This window comes from Rhinoderma darwinii, chromosome 1 (assembly GCF_050947455.1).
Source record: "Rhinoderma darwinii isolate aRhiDar2 chromosome 1, aRhiDar2.hap1, whole genome shotgun sequence".
NCBI classification, from domain to species: Eukaryota; Metazoa; Chordata; class Amphibia; order Anura; family Rhinodermatidae; genus Rhinoderma; species Rhinoderma darwinii.
In genome coordinates, this window is record NC_134687.1 from 588,877,737 (window position 1) to 588,891,173 (window position 13,437).

A 13,437-nucleotide genomic window follows, 5' to 3' on the forward strand; every position below is an offset into this window, starting at 1 on the left:
TGCACTTCGGGTGTGCTGACCCCTGCGATTTCCCCAAATGCGGGAAACTCGACTGCATAATTTGTGGTAGTGGGGGACTGCGTTTGCGCTTTCCCCTGATTTACTCTGGTGAAAAACAGTGCTTATTATTCAATGCTGACTATTACTAGTCAGAGATACTTGCTAGATCGAGCGAGCCAGCCATCAATTGACCTCTGGGTGGCCAAGAGGATTGGATACTCCTCTCTCCCTTATCAGCTGCCTTTGGTTTTGTGGCTTTCCTATGTGATGCTTTATCTCAATGTTAGTGCAGAGTGTAACGTAAAGTGTAGGACCTGTGCCTTTGCTGTACTATGTTGTGCTACTTTGAGCCTGTGTCAAAGATATTGATTGATTGGGCTGGTTGACGGTATACTGTATGCTTGTGATTTGACCACTGATTGTTAACAAAGCTGCTTTCAATCCAAAAAGGTGGATGCAGACAGGTGATCTTTGGCCTGCTTCGGACCAAAAACCAGGAAAAATCCTCAGCGACTTAGTAGGGCCTCTTGTGAGGGGAGCCTGTCTGGCAGGCGCTATGCAACTCATACTTACCTGGCAGGGGAGATACCATGATCACTAAGGTGGTTCTCCCAGGGTGAGGCTCATCCATTGCACTTCGGGTGTGCTGACCCCTGCGATTTCCCCAAATGCGGGAAACTCGACTGCATAATTTGTGGTAGTGGGGGACTGCGTTCGCGCTTTCCCCTGATTTACTCTGGTGAAAAACAGTGCTTATTATTCAATGCTGACTATTACTAGTCAGAGATACTTGCTAGATCGATCGATCGAGCGAGCCAGCCATCAATTGACCTCTGGGTGGCCAAGAGGATTGGATACTCCTCTCTCCCTTATCAGCTGCCTTTGGTTTTGTGGCTTTCCTATGTGATGCTTTATCTCAATGTTAGTGCAGAGTGTAACGTAAAGTGTAGGACCTGTGCCTTTGCTGTACTATGTTGTGCTACTTTGAGCCTGTGTCAAAGATATTGATTGATTGGGCTGGTTGACGGTATACTGTATGCTTGTGATTTGACCACTGATTGTTAACAAAGCTGCTTTCAATCCAAAAAGGTGGATGCAGACAGGTGATCTTTGGCCTGCTTCGGACCAAAAACCAGGAAAAATCCTCAGCGACTTAGTAGGGCCTCTTGTGAGGGGAGCCTGTCTGGCAGGCGCTATGCAACTCATACTTACCTGGCAGGGAGATACCATGATCATTAAGGTGGTTCTCCCAGGGTGAGGCTCAGCCATTGCACTTCGGGTGTGCTGACCCCTGCGATTTCCCCAAATGCGGGAAACTCGACTGCATAATTTGTGGTAGTGGGGGACTGCGTTTGCGCTTTCCCCTGATTTACTCTGGTGAAAAACAGTGCTTATTATTCAATGCTGACTATTACTAGTCAGAGATACTTGCTAGATCGAGCGAGCCAGCCATCAATTGACCTCTGGGTGGCCAAGAGGATTGGATACTCCTCTCTCCCTTATCAGCTGCCTTTGGTTTTGTGGCTTTCCTATGTGATGCTTTATCTCAATGTTAGTGCAGAGTGTAACGTAAAGTGTAGGACCTGTGCCTTTGCTGTACTATGTTGTGCTACTTTGAGCCTGTGTCAAAGATATTGATTGATTGGGCTGGTTGACGGTATACTGTATGCTTGTGATTTGACCACTGATTGTTAACAAAGCTGCTTTCAATCCAAAAAGGTGGATGCAGACAGGTGATCTTTGGCCTGCTTCGGACCAAAAACCAGGAAAAATCCTCAGCGACTTAGTAGGGCCTCTTGTGAGGGGAGCCTGTCTGGCAGGCGCTATGCAACTCATACTTACCTGGCAGGGGAGATACCATGATCATTAAGGTGGTTCTCCCAGGGTGAGGCTCAGCCATTGCACTTCGGGTGTGCTGACCCCTGCGATTTCCCCAAATGCGGGAAACTCGACTGCATAATTTGTGGTAGTGGGGGACTGCGTTTGCGCTTTCCCCTGATTTACTCTGGTGAAAAACAGTGCTTATTATTCAATGCTGACTATTACTAGTCAGAGATACTTGCTAGATCGAGCGAGCCAGCCATCAATTGACCTCTGGGTGGCCAAGAGGATTGGATACTCCTCTCTCCCTTATCAGCTGCCTTTGGTTTTGTGGCTTTCCTATGTGATGCTTTATCTCAATGTTAGTGCAGAGTGTAACGTAAAGTGTAGGACCTGTGCCTTTGCTGTACTATGTTGTGCTACTTTGAGCCTGTGTCAAAGATATTGATTGATTGGGCTGGTTGACGGTATACTGTATGCTTGTGATTTGACCACTGATTGTTAACAAAGCTGCTTTCAATCCAAAAAGGTGGATGCAGACAGGTGATCTTTGGCCTGCTTCGGACCAAAAACCAGGAAAAATCCTCAGCGACTTAGTAGGGCCTCTTGTGAGGGGAGCCTGTCTGGCAGGCGCTATGCAACTCATACTTACCTGGCAGGGGAGATACCATGATCACTAAGGTGGTTCTCCCAGGGTGAGGCTCATCCATTGCACTTCGGGTGTGCTGACCCCTGCGATTTCCCCAAATGCGGGAAACTCGACTGCATAATTTGTGGTAGTGGGGGACTGCGTTCGCGCTTTCCCCTGATTTACTCTGGTGAAAAACAGTGCTTATTATTCAATGCTGACTATTACTAGTCAGAGATACTTGCTAGATCGATCGATCGAGCGAGCCAGCCATCAATTGACCTCTGGGTGGCCAAGAGGATTGGATACTCCTCTCTCCTTATCAGCTGCCTTTGGTTTTGTGGCTTTCCTATGTGATGCTTTATCTCAATGTTAGTGCAGAGTGTAACGTAAAGTGTAGGACCTGTGCCTTTGCTGTACTATGTTGTGCTACTTTGAGCCTGTGTCAAAGATATTGATTGATTGGGCTGGTTGACGGTATACTGTATGCTTGTGATTTGACCACTGATTGTTAACAAAGCTGCTTTCAATCCAAAAAGGTGGATGCAGACAGGTGATCTTTGGCCTGCTTCGGACCAAAAACCAGGAAAAATCCTCAGCGACTTAGTAGGGCCTCTTGTGAGGGGAGCCTGTCTGGCAGGCGCTATGCAACTCATACTTACCTGGCAGGGGAGATACCATGATCATTAAGGTGGTTCTCCCAGGGTGAGGCTCATCCATTGCACTTCGGGTGTGCTGACCCCTGCGATTTCCCCAAATGCGGGAAACTCGACTGCATAATTTGTGGTAGTGGGGGACTGCGTTTGCGCTTTCCCCTGATTTACTCTGGTGAAAAACAGTGCTTATTATTCAATGCTGACTATTACTAGTCAGAGATACTTGCTAGATCGAGCGAGCCAGCCATCAATTGACCTCTGGGTGGCCAAGAGGATTGGATACTCCTCTCTCCCTTATCAGCTGCCTTTGGTTTTGTGGCTTTCCTATGTGATGCTTTATCTCAATGTTAGTGCAGAGTGTAACGTAAAGTGTAGGACCTGTGCCTTTGCTGTACTATGTTGTGCTACTTTGAGCCTGTGTCAAAGATATTGATTGATTGGGCTGGTTGACGGTATACTGTATGCTTGTGATTTGACCACTGATTGTTAACAAAGCTGCTTTCAATCCAAAAAGGTGGATGCAGACAGGTGATCTTTGGCCTGCTTCGGACCAAAAACCAGGAAAAATCCTCAGCGACTTAGTAGGGCCTCTTGTGAGGGGAGCCTGTCTGGCAGGCGCTATGCAACTCATACTTACCTGGCAGGGGAGATACCATGATCACTAAGGTGGTTCTCCCAGGGTGAGGCTCATCCATTGCACTTCGGGTGTGCTGACCCCTGCGATTTCCCCAAATGCGGGAAACTCGACTGCATAATTTGTGGTAGTGGGGGACTGCGTTCGCGCTTTCCCCTGATTTACTCTGGTGAAAAAACAGTGCTTATTATTCAATGCTGACTATTACTAGTCAGAGATACTTGCTAGATCGATCGATCGAGCGAGCCAGCCATCAATTGACCTCTGGGTGGCCAAGAGGATTGGATACTCCTCTCTCCCTTATCAGCTGCCTTTGGTTTTGTGGCTTTCCTATGTGATGCTTTATCTCAATGTTAGTGCAGAGTGTAACGTAAAGTGTAGGACCTGTGCCTTTGCTGTACTATGTTGTGCTACTTTGAGCCTGTGTCAAAGATATTGATTGATTGGGCTGGTTGACGGTATACTGTATGCTTGTGATTTGACCACTGATTGTTAACAAAGCTGCTTTCAATCCAAAAAGGTGGATGCAGACAGGTGATCTTTGGCCTGCTTCGGACCAAAAACCAGGAAAAATCCTCAGCGACTTAGTAGGGCCTCTTGTGAGGGGAGCCTGTCTGGCAGGCGCTATGCAACTCATACTTACCTGGCAGGGGAGATACCATGATCATTAAGGTGGTTCTCCCAGGGTGAGGCTCAGCCATTGCACTTCGGGTGTGCTGACCCCTGCGATTTCCCCAAATGCGGGAAACTCGACTGCATAATTTGTGGTAGTGGGGGACTGCGTTTGCGCTTTCCCCTGATTTACTCTGGTGAAAAACAGTGCTTATTATTCAATGCTGACTATTACTAGTCAGAGATACTTGCTAGATCGAGCGAGCCAGCCATCAATTGACCTCTGGGTGGCCAAGAGGATTGGATACTCCTCTCTCCCTTATCAGCTGCCTTTGGTTTTGTGGCTTTCCTATGTGATGCTTTATCTCAATGTTAGTGCAGAGTGTAACGTAAAGTGTAGGACCTGTGCCTTTGCTGTACTATGTTGTGCTACTTTGAGCCTGTGTCAAAGATATTGATTGATTGGGCTGGTTGACGGTATACTGTATGCTTGTGATTTGACCACTGATTGTTAACAAAGCTGCTTTCAATCCAAAAAGGTGGATGCAGACAGGTGATCTTTGGCCTGCTTCGGACCAAAAACCAGGAAAAATCCTCAGCGACTTAGTAGGGCCTCTTGTGAGGGGAGCCTGTCTGGCAGGCGCTATGCAACTCATACTTACCTGGCAGGGAGATACCATGATCATAAGGTGGTTCTCCCAGGGTGAGGCTCAGCCATTGCACTTCGGGTGTGCTGACCCCTGCGATTTCCCCAAATGCGGGAAACTCGACTGCATAATTTGTGGTAGTGGGGGACTGCGTTTGCGCTTTCCCCTGATTTACTCTGGTGAAAAACAGTGCTTATTATTCAATGCTGACTATTACTAGTCAGAGATACTTGCTAGATCGAGCGAGCCAGCCATCAATTGACCTCTGGGTGGCCAAGAGGATTGGATACTCCTCTCTCCCTTATCAGCTGCCTTTGGTTTTGTGGCTTTCCTATGTGATGCTTTATCTCAATGTTAGTGCAGAGTGTAACGTAAAGTGTAGGACCTGTGCCTTTGCTGTACTATGTTGTGCTACTTTGAGCCTGTGTCAAAGATATTGATTGATTGGGCTGGTTGACGGTATACTGTATGCTTGTGATTTGACCACTGATTGTTAACAAAGCTGCTTTCAATCCAAAAAGGTGGATGCAGACAGGTGATCTTTGGCCTGCTTCGGACCAAAAACCAGGAAAAATCCTCAGCGACTTAGTAGGGCCTCTTGTGAGGGGAGCCTGTCTGGCAGGCGCTATGCAACTCATACTTACCTGGCAGGGGAGATACCATGATCACTAAGGTGGTTCTCCCAGGGTGAGGCTCATCCATTGCACTTCGGGTGTGCTGACCCCTGCGATTTCCCCAAATGCGGGAAACTCGACTGCATAATTTGTGGTAGTGGGGGACTGCGTTCGCGCTTTCCCCTGATTTACTCTGGTGAAAAACAGTGCTTATTATTCAATGCTGACTATTACTAGTCAGAGATACTTGCTAGATCGATCGATCGAGCGAGCCAGCCATCAATTGACCTCTGGGTGGCCAAGAGGATTGGATACTCCTCTCTCCCTTATCAGCTGCCTTTGGTTTTGTGGCTTTCCTATGTGATGCTTTATCTCAATGTTAGTGCAGAGTGTAACGTAAAGTGTAGGACCTGTGCCTTTGCTGTACTATGTTGTGCTACTTTGAGCCTGTGTCAAAGATATTGATTGATTGGGCTGGTTGACGGTATACTGTATGCTTGTGATTTGACCACTGATTGTTAACAAAGCTGCTTTCAATCCAAAAAGGTGGATGCAGACAGGTGATCTTTGGCCTGCTTCGGACCAAAAACCAGGAAAAATCCTCAGCGACTTAGTAGGGCCTCTTGTGAGGGGAGCCTGTCTGGCAGGCGCTATGCAACTCATACTTACCTGGCAGGGGAGATACCATGATCATTAAGGTGGTTCTCCCAGGGTGAGGCTCATCCATTGCACTTCGGGTGTGCTGACCCCTGCGATTTCCCCAAATGCGGGAAACTCGACTGCATAATTTGTGGTAGTGGGGGACTGCGTTCGCGCTTTCCCCTGATTTACTCTGGTGAAAAACAGTGCTTATTATTCAATGCTGACTGTTACTAGTCAGAGGTACTTGTATGCTTGTGATTTAACCACCGATTGTCAACAAAGCTGTTTTTCAATCCAAAATGTGGTACATTATCTCTTTATATTTAGCTGTATACGCAGCCTTTGTCTCCCCCTCGTGGATGAACAACAGTGTGATCAGTGAAGTTTCTTTTTCTGCTGGGCTTCGAGAAGTCAGGGCATGGCGAGCCTTTCCCTAACCTAACCTATCCTTCCTCTCTGTCTCACAGGTGACGGCATGCAAATGTGGGACTGCTTCATCGGCACGGCAATGCTCTGACCAGAAGCCGCCGCCCCATATGCTAATACCCTGGTTGCTGTGCATCTTGGAAGTGCTTAGACTTGAGCCTGTGTCTTATGGAATTTGGGGTGCCTGCACACCCCTGGCTCCGTACAATGAGGTGCATCCGTTTTTTGGCGCAGTTGGATCCAGACAGGTGATCTTTGGCCTGCTTCGGACCAAAAACCAGGAAAAATCCTCAGCGACTTAGTAGGGCCTCTTGTGAGGGGAGCCTTTCTGGCAGGCGCTATGCAACTCATACTTACCTGGCAGGGGAGATACCATGATCACTAAGGTGGTTCTCCCAGGGTGAGGCTCATCCATTGCACTTCGGGTGTGCTGACCCCTGCGATTTCCCCAAATGCGGGAAACTCGACTGCATAATTTGTGGTAGTGGGGGACTGCGTTCGCGCTTTCCCCTGATTTACTCTGGTGAAAAACAGTGCTTATTATTCAATGCTGACTATTACTAGTCAGAGATACTTGCTAGATCGATCGATCGAGCGAGCCAGCCATCAATTGACCTCTGGGTGGCCAAGAGGATTGGATACTCCTCTCTCCCTTATCAGCTGCCTTTGGTTTTGTGGCTTTCCTATGTGATGCTTTATCTCAATGTTAGTGCAGAGTGTAACGTAAAGTGTAGGACCTGTGCCTTTGCTGTACTATGTTGTGCTACTTTGAGCCTGTGTCAAAGATATTGATTGATTGGGCTGGTTGACGGTATACTGTATGCTTGTGATTTGACCACTGATTGTTAACAAAGCTGCTTTCAATCCAAAAAGGTGGATGCAGACAGGTGATCTTTGGCCTGCTTCGGACCAAAAACCAGGAAAAATCCTCAGCGACTTAGTAGGGCCTCTTGTGAGGGGAGCCTGTCTGGCAGGCGCTATGCAACTCATACTTACCTGGCAGGGGAGATACCATGATCATTAAGGTGGTTCTCCCAGGGTGAGGCTCATCCATTGCACTTCGGGTGTGCTGACCCCTGCGATTTCCCCAAATGCGGGAAACTCGACTGCATAATTTGTGGTAGTGGGGGACTGCGTTTGCGCTTTCCCCTGATTTACTCTGGTGAAAAACAGTGCTTATTATTCAATGCTGACTATTACTAGTCAGAGATACTTGCTAGATCGAGCGAGCCAGCCATCAATTGACCTCTGGGTGGCCAAGAGGATTGGATACTCCTCTCTCCCTTATCAGCTGCCTTTGGTTTTGTGGCTTTCCTATGTGATGCTTTATCTCAATGTTAGTGCAGAGTGTAACGTAAAGTGTAGGACCTGTGCCTTTGCTGTACTATGTTGTGCTACTTTGAGCCTGTGTCAAAGATATTGATTGATTGGGCTGGTTGACGGTATACTGTATGCTTGTGATTTGACCACTGATTGTTAACAAAGCTGCTTTCAATCCAAAAAGGTGGATGCAGACAGGTGATCTTTGGCCTGCTTCGGACCAAAAACCAGGAAAAATCCTCAGCGACTTAGTAGGGCCTCTTGTGAGGGGAGCCTGTCTGGCAGGCGCTATGCAACTCATACTTACCTGGCAGGGGAGATACCATGATCACTAAGGTGGTTCTCCCAGGGTGAGGCTCATCCATTGCACTTCGGGTGTGCTGACCCCTGCGATTTCCCCAAATGCGGGAAACTCGACTGCATAATTTGTGGTAGTGGGGGACTGCGTTCGCGCTTTCCCCTGATTTACTCTGGTGAAAAACAGTGCTTATTATTCAATGCTGACTATTACTAGTCAGAGATACTTGCTAGATCGATCGATCGAGCGAGCCAGCCATCAATTGACCTCTGGGTGGCCAAGAGGATTGGATACTCCTCTCTCCCTTATCAGCTGCCTTTGGTTTTGTGGCTTTCCTATGTGATGCTTTATCTCAATGTTAGTGCAGAGTGTAACGTAAAGTGTAGGACCTGTGCCTTTGCTGTACTATGTTGTGCTACTTTGAGCCTGTGTCAAAGATATTGATTGATTGGGCTGGTTGACGGTATACTGTATGCTTGTGATTTGACCACTGATTGTTAACAAAGCTGCTTTCAATCCAAAAAGGTGGATGCAGACAGGTGATCTTTGGCCTGCTTCGGACCAAAAACCAGGAAAAATCCTCAGCGACTTAGTAGGGCCTCTTGTGAGGGGAGCCTGTCTGGCAGGCGCTATGCAACTCATACTTACCTGGCAGGGGAGATACCATGATCATTAAGGTGGTTCTCCCAGGGTGAGGCTCAGCCATTGCACTTCGGGTGTGCTGACCCCTGCGATTTCCCCAAATGCGGGAAACTCGACTGCATAATTTGTGGTAGTGGGGGACTGCGTTTGCGCTTTCCCCTGATTTACTCTGGTGAAAAACAGTGCTTATTATTCAATGCTGACTATTACTAGTCAGAGATACTTGCTAGATCGAGCGAGCCAGCCATCAATTGACCTCTGGGTGGCCAAGAGGATTGGATACTCCTCTCTCCCTTATCAGCTGCCTTTGGTTTTGTGGCTTTCCTATGTGATGCTTTATCTCAATGTTAGTGCAGAGTGTAACGTAAAGTGTAGGACCTGTGCCTTTGCTGTACTATGTTGTGCTACTTTGAGCCTGTGTCAAAGATATTGATTGATTGGGCTGGTTGACGGTATACTGTATGCTTGTGATTTGACCACTGATTGTTAACAAAGCTGCTTTCAATCCAAAAAGGTGGATGCAGACAGGTGATCTTTGGCCTGCTTCGGACCAAAAACCAGGAAAAATCCTCAGCGACTTAGTAGGGCCTCTTGTGAGGGGAGCCTGTCTGGCAGGCGCTATGCAACTCATACTTACCTGGCAGGGGAGATACCATGATCACTAAGGTGGTTCTCCCAGGGTGAGGCTCATCCATTGCACTTCGGGTGTGCTGACCCCTGCGATTTCCCCAAATGCGGGAAACTCGACTGCATAATTTGTGGTAGTGGGGGACTGCGTTCGCGCTTTCCCCTGATTTACTCTGGTGAAAAACAGTGCTTATTATTCAATGCTGACTATTACTAGTCAGAGATACTTGCTAGATCGATCGATCGAGCGAGCCAGCCATCAATTGACCTCTGGGTGGCCAAGAGGATTGGATACTCCTCTCTCCCTTATCAGCTGCCTTTGGTTTTGTGGCTTTCCTATGTGATGCTTTATCTCAATGTTAGTGCAGAGTGTAACGTAAAGTGTAGGACCTGTGCCTTTGCTGTACTATGTTGTGCTACTTTGAGCCTGTGTCAAAGATATTGATTGATTGGGCTGGTTGACGGTATACTGTATGCTTGTGATTTGACCACTGATTGTTAACAAAGCTGCTTTCAATCCAAAAAGGTGGATGCAGACAGGTGATCTTTGGCCTGCTTCGGACCAAAAACCAGGAAAAATCCTCAGCGACTTAGTAGGGCCTCTTGTGAGGGGAGCCTGTCTGGCAGGCGCTATGCAACTCATACTTACCTGGCAGGGGAGATACCATGATCATTAAGGTGGTTCTCCCAGGGTGAGGCTCATCCATTGCACTTCGGGTGTGCTGACCCCTGCGATTTCCCCAAATGCGGGAAACTCGACTGCATAATTTGTGGTAGTGGGGGACTGCGTTCGCGCTTTCCCCTGATTTACTCTGGTGAAAAACAGTGCTTATTATTCAATGCTGACTGTTACTAGTCAGAGGTACTTGTATGCTTGTGATTTAACCACCGATTGTCAACAAAGCTGTTTTTCAATCCAAAATGTGGTACATTATCTCTTTATATTTAGCTGTATACGCAGCCTTTGTCTCCCCCTCGTGGATGAACAACAGTGTGATCAGTGAAGTTTCTTTTTCTGCTGGGCTTCGAGAAGTCAGGGCATGGCGAGCCTTTCCCTAACCTAACCTATCCTTCCTCTCTGTCTCACAGGTGACGGCATGCAAATGTGGGGACTGCTTCATCGGCACGGCAATGCTCTGACCAGAAGCCGCCGCCCCATATGCTAATACCCTGGTTGCTGTGCATCTTGGAAGTGCTTAGACTTGAGCCTGTGTCTTATGGAATTTGGGGTGCCTGCACACCCCTGGCTCCGTACAATGAGGTGCATCCGTTTTTTGGCGCAGTTGGATCCAGACAGGTGATCTTTGGCCTGCTTCGGACCAAAAACCAGGAAAAATCCTCAGCGACTTAGTAGGGCCTCTTGTGAGGGGAGCCTTTCTGGCAGGCGCTATGCAACTCATACTTACCTGGCAGGGGAGATACCATGATCACTAAGGTGGTTCTCCCAGGGTGAGGCTCATCCATTGCACTTCGGGTGTGCTGACCCCTGCGATTTCCCCAAATGCGGGAAACTCGACTGCATAATTTGTGGTAGTGGGGGACTGCGTTTGCGCTTTCCCCTGATTTACTCTGGTGAAAAACAGTGCTTATTATTCAATGCTGACTATTACTAGTCAGAGATACTTGCTAGATCGAGCGAGCCAGCCATCAATTGACCTCTGGGTGGCCAAGAGGATTGGATACTCCTCTCTCCCTTATCAGCTGCCTTTGGTTTTGTGGCTTTCCTATGTGATGCTTTATCTCAATGTTAGTGCAGAGTGTAACGTAAAGTGTAGGACCTGTGCCTTTGCTGTACTATGTTGTGCTACTTTGAGCCTGTGTCAAAGATATTGATTGATTGGGCTGGTTGACGGTATACTGTATGCTTGTGATTTGACCACTGATTGTTAACAAAGCTGCTTTCAATCCAAAAAGGTGGATGCAGACAGGTGATCTTTGGCCTGCTTCGGACCAAAAACCAGGAAAAATCCTCAGCGACTTAGTAGGGCCTCTTGTGAGGGGAGCCTGTCTGGCAGGCGCTATGCAACTCATACTTACCTGGCAGGGGAGATACCATGATCATTAAGGTGGTTCTCCCAGGGTGAGGCTCATCCATTGCACTTCGGGTGTGCTGACCCCTGCGATTTCCCCAAATGCGGGAAACTCGACTGCATAATTTGTGGTAGTGGGGGACTGCGTTTGCGCTTTCCCCTGATTTACTCTGGTGAAAAACAGTGCTTATTATTCAATGCTGACTATTACTAGTCAGAGATACTTGCTAGATCGAGCGAGCCAGCCATCAATTGACCTCTGGGTGGCCAAGAGGATTGGATACTCCTCTCTCCCTTATCAGCTGCCTTTGGTTTTGTGGCTTTCCTATGTGATGCTTTATCTCAATGTTAGTGCAGAGTGTAACGTAAAGTGTAGGACCTGTGCCTTTGCTGTACTATGTTGTGCTACTTTGAGCCTGTGTCAAAGATATTGATTGATTGGGCTGGTTGACGGTATACTGTATGCTTGTGATTTGACCACTGATTGTTAACAAAGCTGCTTTCAATCCAAAAAGGTGGATGCAGACAGGTGATCTTTGGCCTGCTTCGGACCAAAAACCAGGAAAAATCCTCAGCGACTTAGTAGGGCCTCTTGTGAGGGGAGCCTGTCTGGCAGGCGCTATGCAACTCATACTTACCTGGCAGGGGAGATACCATGATCACTAAGGTGGTTCTCCCAGGGTGAGGCTCATCCATTGCACTTCGGGTGTGCTGACCCCTGCGATTTCCCCAAATGCGGGAAACTCGACTGCATAATTTGTGGTAGTGGGGGACTGCGTTCGCGCTTTCCCCTGATTTACTCTGGTGAAAAACAGTGCTTATTATTCAATGCTGACTATTACTAGTCAGAGATACTTGCTAGATCGATCGATCGAGCGAGCCAGCCATCAATTGACCTCTGGGTGGCCAAGAGGATTGGATACTCCTCTCTCCCTTATCAGCTGCCTTTGGTTTTGTGGCTTTCCTATGTGATGCTTTATCTCAATGTTAGTGCAGAGTGTAACGTAAAGTGTAGGACCTGTGCCTTTGCTGTACTATGTTGTGCTACTTTGAGCCTGTGTCAAAGATATTGATTGATTGGGCTGGTTGACGGTATACTGTATGCTTGTGATTTGACCACTGATTGTTAACAAAGCTGCTTTCAATCCAAAAAGGTGGATGCAGACAGGTGATCTTTGGCCTGCTTCGGACCAAAAACCAGGAAAAATCCTCAGCGACTTAGTAGGGCCTCTTGTGAGGGGAGCCTGTCTGGCAGGCGCTATGCAACTCATACTTACCTGGCAGGGGAGATACCATGATCATTAAGGTGGTTCTCCCAGGGTGAGGCTCAGCCATTGCACTTCGGGTGTGCTGACCCCTGCGATTTCCCCAAATGCGGGAAACTCGACTGCATAATTTGTGGTAGTGGGGGACTGCGTTTGCGCTTTCCCCTGATTTACTCTGGTGAAAAACAGTGCTTATTATTCAATGCTGACTATTACTAGTCAGAGATACTTGCTAGATCGAGCGAGCCAGCCATCAATTGACCTCTGGGTGGCCAAGAGGATTGGATACTCCTCTCTCCCTTATCAGCTGCCTTTGGTTTTGTGGCTTTCCTATGTGATGCTTTATCTCAATGTTAGTGCAGAGTGTAACGTAAAGTGTAGGACCTGTGCCTTTGCTGTACTATGTTGTGCTACTTTGAGCCTGTGTCAAAGATATTGATTGATTGGGCTGGTTGACGGTATACTGTATGCTTGTGATTTGACCACTGATTGTTAACAAAGCTGCTTTCAATCCAAAAAGGTGGATGCAGACAGGTGATCTTTGGCCTGCTTCGGACCAAAAACCAGGAAAAATC

The 13,437-nt window shown here is 47.7% G+C and overlaps 20 non-coding genes across 20 annotated transcripts; all 20 read left to right on the forward strand.

Moving 5' to 3' along the window:
* Positions 1-565: 565 nt before the first annotated feature.
* LOC142718934 (U1 spliceosomal RNA) lies at positions 566-729 on the forward strand. The gene has a single exon (XR_012872585.1). It is a non-coding gene; the product is annotated as a U1 spliceosomal RNA (small nuclear RNA).
* Positions 730-1,204: 475 nt separating this feature from the next.
* LOC142722256 (U1 spliceosomal RNA) lies at positions 1,205-1,367 on the forward strand. Its single transcript, XR_012874577.1, has one exon. It is a non-coding gene; the product is annotated as a U1 spliceosomal RNA (small nuclear RNA).
* A 467-nt stretch (positions 1,368-1,834) lies between these two features.
* On the forward strand, positions 1,835-1,998 carry LOC142721454 (U1 spliceosomal RNA). The gene has a single exon (XR_012874096.1). It is a non-coding gene; the product is annotated as a U1 spliceosomal RNA (small nuclear RNA).
* A 467-nt stretch (positions 1,999-2,465) lies between these two features.
* Positions 2,466-2,629, forward strand: LOC142718945 (U1 spliceosomal RNA). The gene has a single exon (XR_012872586.1). It is a non-coding gene; the product is annotated as a U1 spliceosomal RNA (small nuclear RNA).
* Positions 2,630-3,103: 474 nt separating this feature from the next.
* Positions 3,104-3,267, forward strand: LOC142720942 (U1 spliceosomal RNA). The gene has a single exon (XR_012873704.1). It is a non-coding gene; the product is annotated as a U1 spliceosomal RNA (small nuclear RNA).
* A 467-nt stretch (positions 3,268-3,734) lies between these two features.
* LOC142718956 (U1 spliceosomal RNA) lies at positions 3,735-3,898 on the forward strand. Its single transcript, XR_012872587.1, has one exon. It is a non-coding gene; the product is annotated as a U1 spliceosomal RNA (small nuclear RNA).
* A 476-nt stretch (positions 3,899-4,374) lies between these two features.
* LOC142721465 (U1 spliceosomal RNA) lies at positions 4,375-4,538 on the forward strand. Its single transcript, XR_012874097.1, has one exon. It is a non-coding gene; the product is annotated as a U1 spliceosomal RNA (small nuclear RNA).
* A 467-nt stretch (positions 4,539-5,005) lies between these two features.
* On the forward strand, positions 5,006-5,167 carry LOC142722267 (U1 spliceosomal RNA). Its single transcript, XR_012874588.1, has one exon. It is a non-coding gene; the product is annotated as a U1 spliceosomal RNA (small nuclear RNA).
* A 467-nt stretch (positions 5,168-5,634) lies between these two features.
* Positions 5,635-5,798, forward strand: LOC142718967 (U1 spliceosomal RNA). Its single transcript, XR_012872588.1, has one exon. It is a non-coding gene; the product is annotated as a U1 spliceosomal RNA (small nuclear RNA).
* Positions 5,799-6,273: 475 nt separating this feature from the next.
* On the forward strand, positions 6,274-6,437 carry LOC142718459 (U1 spliceosomal RNA). Its single transcript, XR_012872543.1, has one exon. It is a non-coding gene; the product is annotated as a U1 spliceosomal RNA (small nuclear RNA).
* Positions 6,438-7,029: 592 nt separating this feature from the next.
* Positions 7,030-7,193, forward strand: LOC142718978 (U1 spliceosomal RNA). Its single transcript, XR_012872589.1, has one exon. It is a non-coding gene; the product is annotated as a U1 spliceosomal RNA (small nuclear RNA).
* Positions 7,194-7,668: 475 nt separating this feature from the next.
* Positions 7,669-7,832, forward strand: LOC142720953 (U1 spliceosomal RNA). The gene has a single exon (XR_012873715.1). It is a non-coding gene; the product is annotated as a U1 spliceosomal RNA (small nuclear RNA).
* Positions 7,833-8,299: 467 nt separating this feature from the next.
* Positions 8,300-8,463, forward strand: LOC142718990 (U1 spliceosomal RNA). Its single transcript, XR_012872590.1, has one exon. It is a non-coding gene; the product is annotated as a U1 spliceosomal RNA (small nuclear RNA).
* Positions 8,464-8,938: 475 nt separating this feature from the next.
* LOC142721476 (U1 spliceosomal RNA) lies at positions 8,939-9,102 on the forward strand. The gene has a single exon (XR_012874098.1). It is a non-coding gene; the product is annotated as a U1 spliceosomal RNA (small nuclear RNA).
* A 467-nt stretch (positions 9,103-9,569) lies between these two features.
* LOC142719001 (U1 spliceosomal RNA) lies at positions 9,570-9,733 on the forward strand. Its single transcript, XR_012872591.1, has one exon. It is a non-coding gene; the product is annotated as a U1 spliceosomal RNA (small nuclear RNA).
* Positions 9,734-10,208: 475 nt separating this feature from the next.
* LOC142718470 (U1 spliceosomal RNA) lies at positions 10,209-10,372 on the forward strand. The gene has a single exon (XR_012872544.1). It is a non-coding gene; the product is annotated as a U1 spliceosomal RNA (small nuclear RNA).
* A 593-nt stretch (positions 10,373-10,965) lies between these two features.
* LOC142721271 (U1 spliceosomal RNA) lies at positions 10,966-11,129 on the forward strand. The gene has a single exon (XR_012874028.1). It is a non-coding gene; the product is annotated as a U1 spliceosomal RNA (small nuclear RNA).
* A 467-nt stretch (positions 11,130-11,596) lies between these two features.
* LOC142720964 (U1 spliceosomal RNA) lies at positions 11,597-11,760 on the forward strand. Its single transcript, XR_012873726.1, has one exon. It is a non-coding gene; the product is annotated as a U1 spliceosomal RNA (small nuclear RNA).
* A 467-nt stretch (positions 11,761-12,227) lies between these two features.
* Positions 12,228-12,391, forward strand: LOC142719012 (U1 spliceosomal RNA). Its single transcript, XR_012872592.1, has one exon. It is a non-coding gene; the product is annotated as a U1 spliceosomal RNA (small nuclear RNA).
* A 475-nt stretch (positions 12,392-12,866) lies between these two features.
* LOC142721487 (U1 spliceosomal RNA) lies at positions 12,867-13,030 on the forward strand. Its single transcript, XR_012874099.1, has one exon. It is a non-coding gene; the product is annotated as a U1 spliceosomal RNA (small nuclear RNA).
* Positions 13,031-13,437: the final 407 nt, after the last annotated feature.